This window comes from Terrapene carolina, unplaced genomic scaffold (assembly GCF_002925995.2).
Source record: "Terrapene carolina triunguis isolate 2854851 unplaced genomic scaffold, T_m_triunguis-2.0 Scaffold96, whole genome shotgun sequence".
Lineage (NCBI taxonomy): Eukaryota > Metazoa > Chordata > Testudines > Emydidae > Terrapene > Terrapene triunguis.
This window is the reverse complement of record NW_020664447.1, coordinates 54,692,731-54,702,879: the sequence shown is the minus strand read 5'-3', so window position 1 is coordinate 54,702,879 and position 10,149 is coordinate 54,692,731.

The following is a 10,149-nucleotide window of genomic DNA, read 5'->3' as shown; positions in this document are numbered from 1 at the left end:
AAAGCCTTTGACAAGTCCCTCGTCAAAGGCTCTTAAGTGAAGAAAGCAGTCATCGGATAAGAGAGAATGTCCTCCCATGGATCAGTAACTGGTTAAAAGACAAAAAACAAACAATAGAAATAAATGGTCAGCTTTCACAGTGGAGACATGTAAATAGCAGTGTCCCCCAAGAATCTGTATTGGGACCAGTACTGTTCAACATATTCATAAATTATCTGAAAAAAAAGGGGTAAACAGTGAGGTGGCAAAGTTTGTAGACAATACAAAATTACTGAAAATAGGTAAGTCCTAACATGACTATAAAGAGTTATAAAGGGATCTCACAAAACTGGGTAAATGGGCAAAAAAATGGCACATGAAATTCCATGTTGATAAATACAAAGTAATGTACACTGGAAAACATAATCCCAAATATATATATAAAATGATGGGGTTTAAATTTGCTGTTACCATTCAAGAAAGAAATCTTGGCGTCATCGTGGATAGTTCTCTGAAAACATCTGCTCAGTGTGCAGCAATTGTCTAAAAAACTAACAGAATATTAGGAACCATTAGGAAAAGGATAGATAATAAGACAGAAAATATCATAATGCCACTATATAAACCCGTGCTACGCCCATACCTGGAATACTGCGTGCAGCTCTGATCACCCCATCTCAAAAAAGATATATTAGAATTGGAAAAAGTTCAGAGAAGGGCAACAAAAATTATTAGGGGTATGGAACAACTTCCATATGAGAAGAGATTTAAAAGACTGGGACTGTTCAGCTTGGAAATACTCCTTCACACAATGCACAGTCAACCTGTGGAACTTGTTGCCAGATGTTGTGAAGGCAAAAGTACAACTGGCTTAAAAAAAGAATTAGATATATTCATGGAGGATAGGTACATCAATGGTTATTAGCCAAGGTGGTCAGGGATGCAACCCTATGCTTTGGGGGGACTCCAAACCTCTGACTGCTAGAAGCTAGGAGTAGATAACAGGGGATTGATCACTCAATAAATTGCCCTGTTCTGTTCATTTCCTCTGAAGCATCTGGCACCATCCACTGTTGGAAGACAGAATACTGGGCTAGATGGACCATTGGTCTGGTCTGTCCGTTTTTATGTTCTTAATCTAAAATCCAAGATTTAACTACTACATAGTCATGGAAATAGATATGGAGATATTGGTTCTTTATTCAATTCTAGTGATGGTGCTACAGAAAGTTAACGACCAGTACTAATTTTCAAAAGTGATTTTGAATGTTGGGCTTCAGTTTTTGTGTGCTCAAATGGAGATGCCTAAGGCATGATATTAAAAAATGCTTAACATTGACTTCATTTGGAATTGTGAGGGCTCAATATTTTTGAAAATCAGAGCATTGGTGTTTATAGCTGGGCATTCAGAAAATGAAGCACCCAAAATTAGAGATTTTTGAGAGTTGTGCGTTGTCTTGATGGCACAATTGAGAAATTTATGTATTTTTCCAGGACAGAAGTTGGAGTCAAGGCCTTTTCACTGGTAGGTACTAAAGTTAAGCTTCATTTGAGTGTGAATCTATATTTCTTAATTCAAAATTACAGTAAATGTGTTCTTGCAGAGAAATTGCTCAAGCTAAAGATAATTATAGTTACAAAGTCACTCAGGTGAATCAGTGCAGAGAAATGAAGAAGACTTGCCTCATCACTAATAGACACGAGGAGTATGCAGTAAGTGACTGTGAATTCTGTCCATACCAAAGTGTCTTTAGCGCTGATACATGTATAGCAATACTTTCTGCTCTATTAATAGATGTATTTTCCATGCTTGAAGTTAATTGTTCCTGCAATGTGACAGTATAATAGCAATTAAATATATAATATATTTGGTATATTAGACCTATATATCTCTTTCCTGATTTATTTGGTCTGAGAGAATCTATAAGTTATCTCGCTTCTGAAACAAAAAAGGCAAAATGTTTCTGCATGTAGATGGATAGATTTCAAGCTAAATCAGTGGATACAAGAAAAAACTAAATCAGTGGCCATCTTTGAAAAGAACAAGCAAAGTTTAAGTTAATATATTGCATAGAAAATGCTAATATGGGTAGCAGGAGGACTAGGGTAGATCTTGAATTGATACCAAAACTGAAAATGCATAGGATGATGACTGGAAACACAATAGCAAAATTAAACTGTTGCATTTGAGAAACCTTCAAAAATAAGAGCAGCCTTGGAGTACAGAAAACTGGTTAGAATTGTACAGGCCTTAATTCAATATTGAATTGTAAAAGACTGGTAGCAGTTCATTGATTTTTGTTTGTTTTATTTTGCTCTTCCATCTTTCCCCAATCACATCTCCTCTCTCTGACCACCAGTTTGGATTTATGAAAGATTTAGGTAATTTCTCAAGAAAAAAAACACAATTGGTTTAATTTGGACTTCCCATGTTGCTAAACTTCAAAATGGACTACTACAGTAGACTATTTGTAGCAGAGTGTTTAATAGAGTACTGTGCAGATATGTTTTCCAAAAGTTGCTAGCTTGGGCGTAAAAAGGGTTTAGAAATACTATGCATGAACAATTAAAATACTACCAAGAAATTACTAGAAGATACTTTTCTGTTTCGCTGGAGATTAGTAGTAGTGTTTCTCTGAAGGCAATGGTTAACATTACCTAGAAACAATTTTCCATTGAAGTACATGGAGATTTGGTCTTATCAGTATGATACTGAAGTCAATTGTCTAATGTTATTAGAAATGAGTCTCCACTGAAGTGAATGGAGATTAATTTTCAATAGTATTTCATTGAAGTCAATGGGCCAGTGCCATCAGAAATGAGTCTTACTGAAGTTGATGGAGATTCATTTTTGATAGCAGGCCATTGAAATCAATGGAAATAAGCACCAGAAAGTTAACCCCATAGGGGGCAATTGTAAGTGATTCTCCATTGTCTTCAATTCAAGAAAGAGGAGAGAGATTCTTGTATTCTGCAGTATAACCATTTTTTTTATATAGCAACCTTCATACTTATAGTATCTCTAAACTATCTATAAATTAATGCCTCAAATGCTAGTAGTGAAGTGACTTTGTAGGCTAACAAAGCAGTTATAGGTTCAGCATGATCACACAACACCATATAACAACACAGTTCATACAATACTGGAGCATGTTTTTGAGAGAGATAATGTTAGGCAGGATATCACTTATCCCATACTCTTTGAACAGTGCCTCAAGCACTAATGTCTACCTAGATAGCCATCAGAGACAGGCTCAAGGGATCACAGTTTAATGTCTCATCCAAAGGGTAGCACCTATAAAAGCACATTTCCCCCCAAGTACTGAAGTATAGAGTCAGTACTCGTATCAGCTAAATTCTGGTGTGCGAATTGAATCCACAATCTTCTAACCTGTAGGCTAGAGTGCCCTCATCTTAGCTAAACACGTAGAACACATTTACAGAGCTTCCAGCATTAACTCATGGGGAATTAACCTCACTATCTTTGTCCAAGCACAATAACCCTCAATATTTCTTTTCATCTGTGCAGAGCTTTAAACATTTGAAAAGCTAATAGTAAAAAAAGAATCAATATAAATAAAAAATAGGTGTATAAGTGGATCCTGGGCTGAACACTTTATATGAATTAAGAGGTTGATTGAATGAGAGAGGAGAAGCTGAGTTAAATATCTTTAACTTTGCCATCTTGTGTATGCCATTATGCTAAAATATTTGAGTATTCATATCCATATCACACTAGGCAATGTAATATACCCCAGGCAAATATTTTCCACAAACACAAATATTTTCCACAAACATGGATTAGTTATATGGAAGTGTATTAATATTTCATTATGTGAGTCCATATTCTTTAATTTATTTTATTTGTTGAAATTTCTAACAACACAATATATAGGCACTCATTCAGTGCTCTGGGCACATATCCCATGAATTCAAAATCACAACAAAAATTTTAGGGTATAAGAACAATGTTGTTAAATTCTTTATATCTATGACTCCCTATAGTTTAAGAGGTAAAACATTGCATAATTCCAAAATCACTGAAGCAAAAGTATTGGCAGTGTCCGTTGAATTTCTACATTGGGGCAAAAAGCCCCCAGTCCCATTGATTAAGAAGGTGAGATATTATATATGATATCAGGAGTTAAACAAAATACTTCAAACCAAATCAAGTTTAGGGCTTTAGAAGTTAACGCTAAGGGCCTGATAGTCAGTTGATGCAGATTGTATTCAATAATGTTAAACCTAATCTGCAAGCCTACAGGCAAGCAGTAAAGAGAAAGTATCCTAATTCTCTGCTGCTTCTTCCTCCTTTAATAACATGTGTTTTTCATTCTATCCTAGCTAGAGGTTGCAAGTTAGGTAGCTCAGTACGGAAGACATTAGTTTAACTTTAAAGTCACACAGGTTGTATCGTGATCTCTAGATCAGCATGCAAAAGCTGTCTCCTGTCTAGCAACATCAACAAGATGTTATGTTGTGCTTACCACATGTGACACCAAGTCTTCTAATGCCAGCCCCTGGTCAAAGACTGTCCTCAGATTTGTGCCATTCTACCTTTCTGAAGCAGCTTCCTAAAGATGGAAAGGCCTAGGGAAATAACATTCACTTTACATTTATTTCTTGCATGCTTTTCTTGGGTTAAGTTTCATCCAGTTTCTAATCACCTCATCATAGAATTAGGATGTACACACAATCTCTCTGTCCTCAGATTTTGGAAAGCCAAATCTAACTATCATCTATATATGGTGATAACCCATGTTATTGATCTCAAAAACTCCCTCCAAGAAGCAGCATATAGATTCTGAAGATACCAAAACAGATCCCTGGAGAATATCACAACCAATCCTAGTGCAAATAATTGAAAATTAACCCACTGTATGTGAGGTGATGAGTTATCCCTGAACTAGAGCCTGATTAACCCACATGCAGCAATGAGTCATTCCTGTGTTAGGCTCCAAGCAATTCTCAAGCCAGGAGCTGATCTGGTGACTCTCAGAGCAAATATATAAGCCTCACAAGAGAAACAGGAACTCATTCTGATCAACATTGCTTCAGGGCTTGGAATTCTTCTCTTTCTGGCAGTGGTGACAGACTCCACAGGCTTAGCCTGCTCTGGCCCTGCTCTTTCTCCAGCCTTGCCTCTAGTGCTGCTCAAGGCTAGCTCCCAGCCCTACTCTGAACCTTGTTCCAACCCTGCTCTTGACTCCTGATTCTGGCTCTGACCCCTGGCTCCAGCCCCTAGGCTTGACCATCCTCACATTGGCTTCTGACACTATCTGATTAGGACAGCTTTGTCAGGTACAAACAAGTTTAATATGTTAACTGCCATACCCAGCTTCTTCTCCAGGAAGTATGAGAGAGATCTGACAATACAGAGTATCAATAATTTCTGAAAGGTCTAATAATATTAATAAGAAAAGTATAAAAACTATGTTTTCACAGTCTAATTTTTTGTAAAAAGAGTAATTGAAGCTGTGAGTTCATATGCCAGGATTAGTCCAACTGATATGATTCCAAATGTTAGAAAATAAACTCTAAAAAGCACAATTTATAATGGAAATGAACACAGTGCTAGTTACAGACTGGCCACAAAGAACCACTATATTATGTATGTATGGTGGGACCCATGTAAAGCAAAAGCTTTTAATTGAGTCACCTTGTTAAAATAATACATTTTTGAGCACCAACACAAATACGTACATAAATACACTGAAAATGTTTTGAATGATAAAGTAGTAAACTTTAAAGAAAAATATAGAAATCTCTAATGTAACAAAAAAAATTCACTAGAAAATTGAACTGACCTCCTAAATTAACAATTTTGTATTTGTGTGAAATCCAAGTATATTTGTTTAAACAACAGAGCCCTCTTAAATGAATGTCTGCTAAAGAAAAATAGATATTAAAAATAAAAAGAAATTGATCTAACATGGTTGCCTCTACTTTCATCCCTTGTGGTGATTTCAGTGGAGTTACACGGGGATAGACTTGTCCCTCATTGAGCATTTGTGTGAAAGTACATAAATGTTTTTCTTTATTAGGGCTGCACTGAAAGATGTGTGGCAGAGATTCTATCTCTGATGATCAAGTCTTTTTCTCCACATAAGCGGATCCTGAAAGGGGCTCAGTGCCTTCTATTACCAATTGAGTTCACTAAAGTTTGGTCTACACTACAGACTTATATCAGTATAACTACATCACTCAGGGGTGTGAAAAAATCCACACCCCTGAGTGACACAGTTATGCCAACCTATCTGTCTGTGTAGATAGCGCTATGTCAGCGGGAGAGCTTCTCCCACCAAAATAGTTACCACGTCTCAGGGAAGTGCATTAACAACACTGATGGGAGAGCTCTCTCCTGTTGGCATAGAGCATCTTCATTGAAGCGCTACAGGCAGTGCAGCTGCGCTGATGCAGCATTTTAAGTGTAGACTTGCCGTAAGAGAGGAAGATATCCAGCACCTTGCAGCATCAGGTCCGTAAATTTTAGCTCAAGCTCAACTGCCGTTTGCTTGTGACGTTCTCAAACATTTCCAAGTTCGGGAGCCATCTAAGTTGCCTTTTGTCCATGTTCTTATTTTGAGTTTGAGACTGGGGCTAGGGTAGTTGGAGTAAGAGTGTAAATGTGTGTGCATTAACTTAGGTTTAAAAGAAAGAGAACTGAAGAAGGAGTGTGCACTGAACCCCCAAAGAGCACTTTAGGTGTTTATTTTTGCTTCCTTGAGTGTCAGAAAGCAAGTGCTCTTGTTCCATGTGTAGAAGAGCCTCAGGAATGTGATTGGTTTGTTAAGGCTGTCACTAAGATTAGAGCTTCCAGAAACTCCTGTTCTAACATCAAATCAATTTCTTGCTAAAACTCATTCTTATTTTAAATGGGAAGAAGATTAGAGCTGTGAGAGCTTGGGAAATAACCCGCCTGGTGGGCAAGCTTTCTTTTAGTAAAGAAAAAACTCCCCAAGCTCCTGAGCCTAAGGATAACTCAATAACGACAACGAAGAAACTAAATTTGGGGGATGAATATAAAAGTGTGAGAAATAAAGAACATAGCTAAAAAATAGCGTTGCTCCTTGTCATTAGCATAAACAACAAAAAAGCAAAGGAGGCTGAGAAGCATCTCTGCATTTTGAAAATGAAATTATTTTTTAAAAAAATTATGTTTGTATACTCAACAATCTGCCTCTCTCATATTTTATGCTTCAAAATATCAGTATCACTCAAGTAACATTCATAAAACATTGCAGAGAAAGTTCTGATATGGGAAGGGTAATAATCAGTGACGGGGAAGAAAAAAGCTCTCACATCAGATTGAAACGGCATCTCTTCCTGCTCTTCCCTACCGTCAAATATATCCCCTCGCCTCTTACTAATTGGATTGTAACCCTCACCCACTCTTATTTGCTCTAAGTTTCTGTTGTGAGGTAAAACCATGCCTTGCCATCTGCATTGATATAGATGAAGTGGTGCTGAACTGATATCTTCAGTTTCTGTTGTTGTGGCCATCCCAGAGTTCTTATGACTCATTGCCATTCTCCTGAAGTTGCAGAAAAGGGATAGAAGATTTTAATTAGAAGCACACAAAAGCCTAACAGGCATATGGAGATAACAGCACAGAATTTTTAGGAGACGTTGGAGAAGTTGGTTTGCTAGAGTTTGAAACTTCGACAATTGACTTATTTTAGCTCAAGAGAAAATTTCCTGAGTCTCTGTTTCTGCCAGGATTGCTAATAGATGAGCTTTGGTTAGCAGTGGAGTAAAATAGAAAATGTGCACGAGGGTCGCTGTCAAAAAAAGAAAGTCTAATAAATAAATAGGACACACATTTTAAAAGAGCTTAATAATGAATTATTTTGGTATTAAAATAAGTATCATTACTCATGAGACTCACTTGGAGTCCTATTCTGTTCCAATCACAGTCAGTGGAAGTTTTGTTATGACTTCAATGGGAGAAGGATTGGGCCCTTGGTAGCAATGTGGATGCTGTAATGGCTGTGAAAGATTTGCTCAGTAATTCAGCATTTGCCAACTGGAACATTACTTTAATGTTGCCAAAATAAAATAGAGAATTTATAAAAAACCAAAATCTTTGGGTGCAAAAAATCCATTTCCTGACCTACTCTAGAGCTGGTCAGAAAACTTAGTTGACAAATATATCTGATGAAAAAAATATTTCCTGATGAAAAATTTCATGGACACAATTTCATTTTTTTTGACCAGCTCTAGTAATTACTAACCCATGCGGTGAAAAAATAGGCCCAATCCTTAGAGGTGCTAAATACCTTCACTGATTTCAATGGGAGTTGCATTTACTCAGCACCTCTCAAGAACAGACCCTAAAAGTAAAAAAAGTAGCTGATGTCCACGCGTATCAGTAACGATTACATGAAATAAATTTAATCTATGCCCACCCGGCAGAAATTCAGAGCCTAGATAGATATAACTGAGCAAAAAAACCCTAAAGATCCAAAGAAGGGATATGTAGCCAAAATAACATTTCTGTTCCTTGTATTTAAATAACTAGTTAGTGTGGAATTTATATTGTTTGTATTTTCTCTGCACCTGGGAGTGTGCTTCTTAGTGCAGGTAGAGAGACACACACTAGCTCTGCTTGCTTTAGTGTGCTAAAAATAACTGCATGGATGTAATGTGTCCAAACCCCTGCGTCCGTACCCCGGTGACTAGACTGTGCCAAACCATTCACATTGCTATTTTTAACGCGGTAGCTTGAGCAGAGCTATCACATGTTTATCTACTCACGCTGGCAAGCATGCATCTCGTTGCAGTGTAGACATACTCTTAAGGGCCTCAGGTTTTGCCCCATAAATATGGAAATATCCCACAGCAATGAATTAATAATGGTCATTGTTCACCCAAAGTAATTGCCAATAGAATATAAACAAACATTGACAAACATGCATGATGCACACTGAGCAAAATTAATTACTCATGCTTGCCTTTTACCTATATCTGTATGCAACCACTGTTATTCTTGCTCCAAATAAATTCAGAATAAACCAACAAAGGCAAAGATCGAGGGGAGAAAAAAATCTTAAAAGCTATAAAAATGTCAAAAATCCGGGGAAAGCAGAGTTAACAACCCGCTGAATTAAGCATTATAGGCTAAATTCTGAAGTCCTTACTCAGGACCAGATTCTTATACTCTTACTTTAACTGAGTAATAACCTTATGCTGTGAGTTGTCCCTGGCAGTAATGGCTTTATTGGAATCTCATCCTGCCATGGTGCTGAAGTGATCTGAGGGGATCGTGGAAGTAGTATTACAGTGCAAAGGATGGTCCAGCATCTGGCCAGATCTATACAGATCAAAGGTTATCTGTGCATTTAGTGAGACAAAACCCGCTGCCTGTTTCATGGGAGGTAGCTTCTCCCAAGCGGAAACTCCATAAGGGATCCTTGCAAAGTCTCTAGCCCTCCATATGTAGTTGTGGTGTTTTCCTCCGCCTGATTACCTCATGTAAGGGATGGTTTAGGTCTCATGTTTTTTATTCTGTCTTCACTTAAAGTGAGTGTACCAAATCCCAAGAGTTGATGAGCACCTACAGCTCTCATTAACATCAACAAGTGTTGAGTCATACCTTGTTCCATGAATAATCCCACTGAAACTGATACTTTCACCTTTATCCCAAACCCACAGATTATTTTAGATCTACTCTAAACAGTATGCTCCTCTGTTGAAGCCACAGACTTGGGGATAGAAAACCCGATAGATCAGCTTTTAATATCCACAGTGTCTTCTCCCTCCCCAAAGTAGACAGTAACTAGCTGTGGACAGGAGACCACAGTATTGCCACTGAGTCAGCCAAACTGTGAGAAGGAAGGTGGGGTCCAGGGCAGCAGGCAGAGTTTGGCACAGTTTCCCACAATCTGCTATGTTGTGGCCTGGATTCCCTGCAGATCTTTGGGTTCCATGTGAATGCCCTGTCACATTCACTGCCATCTCTGCATGAGTGTTAATCCATCCCCTCCTCTTAGAAGGGCTTGTGTTGGGAACTCCCCAAATTGAAACAGGACAGCAATAATCATGCATGTACTCTGTCATAATGCAGTAATCTGTCATGTAAATACCTTGCCATTATATGGTAATGATGGTTTAATTAAACGGTCATGGCTACCACATTTGGCAAGAATAATTACATATTAGCGTCCTGTA